The sequence below is a fragment of the Lissotriton helveticus genome, chromosome 12, assembly GCF_964261635.1.
Source record: "Lissotriton helveticus chromosome 12, aLisHel1.1, whole genome shotgun sequence".
NCBI lineage: Eukaryota > Metazoa > Chordata > Amphibia > Caudata > Salamandridae > Lissotriton > Lissotriton helveticus.
This window is the reverse complement of record NC_136073.1, coordinates 131,176,973-131,180,325: the sequence shown is the minus strand read 5'-3', so window position 1 is coordinate 131,180,325 and position 3,353 is coordinate 131,176,973.

Below are 3,353 nucleotides of genomic sequence, written 5' to 3'. Positions count from 1 at the left end.
TACATTATAAGTGGAAACTAGCCTGTATATGTTAATCGGACGCTTTGCTTTTTACTGTTGATCTTTTCTGGAGTGAAACGACACGGTATTACACCGTTTCTCTCACCACTGCGATTTCTGTTACAGTTTGGGCAGTTCTTTACAAAAATGGTATGATGCAGGCTCATGCCTGGCCACCAGTACCTTGATTGTAATTCTTCCAGAGAATCTTTTAGTTTGAGGTGTCTTAGACCCTCGCCCATATGCGCGTCTGCTATTAACAAGTTTCTCCTGTCCATGTTTGGAATCACTCTATCCCCCACTCCAGGGATTCGAGCAAAAGGGACGGAGTTTGCATCGATTATGTATGTATAATTGAGTGGATAGTTGATCGGTAGCGCTGAGCAGTCGCCTTTTGATGACGTTTTCACCGCCAGCACTGTTTCACCGTCAATATACTTCACTGTACGCTTTTTTCTAGCTACGGAAGCCGATTTAGTTGCTACCGCTGTGGCTGTCTCAGCCAATGAATTCCCTGCAACGTGAACGCCATCACGCTGATGACTCAGTGAGTGTGTCACGTGAGTCTTTGGTAGTTCTTTTTGTAAAAGAGCTATTTGTTCCCAAAGCAGTTTTTGCTTTATTGTTGCACCTGTGTCATCTTTGTAACCGTTTTGAATCCATGTCTGCAAATCGTTGTTATATGATTTGACGCAGTAATATGAATCGGACACTATAAGTGTCGGGAATTCGCGATCCGCATTATCTAGCGCCATTTTCAATGCTATTATTTCAGTCTGTTGTTCTGAATTAGTTTCTACTGAGTGTGTTTTTGTTAATAGAGGTCTTAGTTTACCTCCGCGCCACACTTCTTTTGTAATCTCACATGTGGGGTTGTATGCTTGTTCTCCCCAAACGGAGGGTTGAGCATGTCCGTCTGTATAGATTACACAAGCGTATTGTCGTAAGGGCAGAATGTCGATTGGCAGAGGGAATGTTCTTTCATATTCTAGATTTTTTAGTTCCTCTAGTTCTGGATCAAAGTAGTAGTATACTTTGTCCGTTGTAATTGAAGTCCCCCATTGTATCCATTCCGGATTCAATGTTGTTGTTGGTAAATTACACGGTGTTGTTAATGCCTCAAAGGCTGATTCTGCTGTTCTGACTGTGATACGTCTACCGTCAGCTCGATCTTTTTCTCTAGCTATTGCGGTTTGAACTGCATGAACAATTTTTTCTTTAATGCTGAACTTCTTTTCAGCTTCTGTGTACAAGTGTGATTTGAATGCAATCGGTACCTTTTCTCCCTCATTAGAGGTCAGGTATGTGAATCCGCATCTTCCTGGATGACTCGAATCACAAGATTGCGTGTGTTATCACGTGTATCTAATTTTGTTTTAATAAACATGTCTGTTTGTAAGGATCTCAAAATTTCTGTGTGTATTTGAGTCCAATTGGTTCTTTTAAAATCTGGTTTTATTAGATCATAAAGGGGTTTGACCCTTTCTGCGTAATTTGCAATGTATGTTCTTCCGAAATTTAGGAAGCCTAGAATTGACTGTAGGTTTTTTAGTGTTCTAGGTGCTTGGAGTACGGCACATTTCTCTAGGAAATTGTCAGCCAGGCTTTTGCCTTCACTTGATAATTCATATCCTAAGAACAGGACTGTTAGATGGGCAATTCTGGATTTTTTAAAGTTGAATTTGTAACCCTCTGCTGCGAACCCAAGTATTATGGTGTTCACTCTCTTCAAGTGAGTATCCAAGTCATCATCTGTTAAGTATATGTCGTCAACATACGATAATGCTTCGTCATCATATGTTTGTAGTAATTCTGTTACTCTTGCTGAGAATACCCCTGGGCTATTCTTGTACCCCTGGGCTAACCGGCAGAATTGTTTTTGAGTGCCATTTATTGAGAACGCAGACAAATATCTGCTCTCTGGTGCTATGTTTTGACAAAAGAATCCATTAGAGATGTCTAATGTTGTTTTGTATTTTTTGCGCACTATGTTATTCATTAGTGCAGCACTATGCGAGTTTTGCACTGCAAAAGTTTTGCAACATGAGTTAAGGTGTCGGTAATCCAAAACTAGACGATATGAATTGTCTGGTTTGGAGACCGGAAACAAAGGGTTGTTCATTTGTGAGGTGCAAGTTTCAATCACCCCCTGGTATTTTAATTGATCTAGAATTTCTTTTACCTGTTTTTTAGCTTCTTGCTTAATTGGGTACTGTCTTTGTGCAGTAGGTTGTGATTTTAACTGGATTTTGTGAGGAGGAGAGTCCTCATCCCATCCTACATGATTTTTATATAAAGCAGGAGCTAGAGCTACTGCCCACTTTCTGGCAAGTGTATATTTTTTATGAATTGGGATATGATTTGCGAAGGCAGGCATAATTATTTCTTCGCCATGAGGGCACTCCCTGACAAACTCTGGTGGCCAGTCTTTTTCAGCTAGAAGGATGTCATAGCCCTTGGAGAGATTATCCCAAAATAGTCCCCTTATTTTTCTAGTCTTATCCCCTTCTATACGTAATGTTATTTCATATATTTTGTGAGGTTTGCTAACTCTGGTGTCTGCAGTTTCCACTTGAAGATATTCATTTGTGTCCACTGTCTCCAGATGATTCATAAGGACTTTGCGAGCTATGCTCACTTCTGCTGCGCTGTCTAGCATTGTCTGAGCCCATTCTCCGTTTTTCAGTTGTGTCCTCAGTATTCTCGGCATTGTTAACTACTTTAATACTGGCTACCTTCTTTTTTGGAAATTGTAATTTCGTTTTTAGATGAGCAGGTTCCTTGTCTTTGGACTTGGCGTGCTCTTCTCTTTGTTCTGATCGTCCTCTTCTTTCCGATTTCCGCGAGGAAGTCTGAAAAGATTGAGAGGGACGTGTATCAATGTCTTGATATCTATCAGGCTTCTTTATATTATCCCTATTTCTAAGGTTATATCTTTTCCCAGAGGGGTCACTTTGGGGTGACCTGTGTCTTTGGTTCGGAGATTTTTCTCTCCGCCTAGGAGACCTTCCTCTGGACTGGAATTTCTTTTCTTTAGGATTGGATTGTTTGTTTCCATCCCAGCTCTTTTTTTGTGATGTTGAATTATTATTAAAAAATATTTTTTCAGGACTTTCAATCAGTTGTGGTTTTACTGGTATTCCACCTAAACTATCTCTACCTAGTTCCTCATAGGATTTTTCTATAATTCTGGCAATTTCAGCTGGTTGGTCTGCTATATCTGTCTCCTTTAACCTCTGGCGGATCGCCACGTTTGCTGCTTCTCCCTTTATGTTGGCTAATAATATAGCCAAGACCTGCTTGAAGTCTTTTAGTAATTTCATACCAAGAGTTAAAGCGGGTTCTGGACCGTA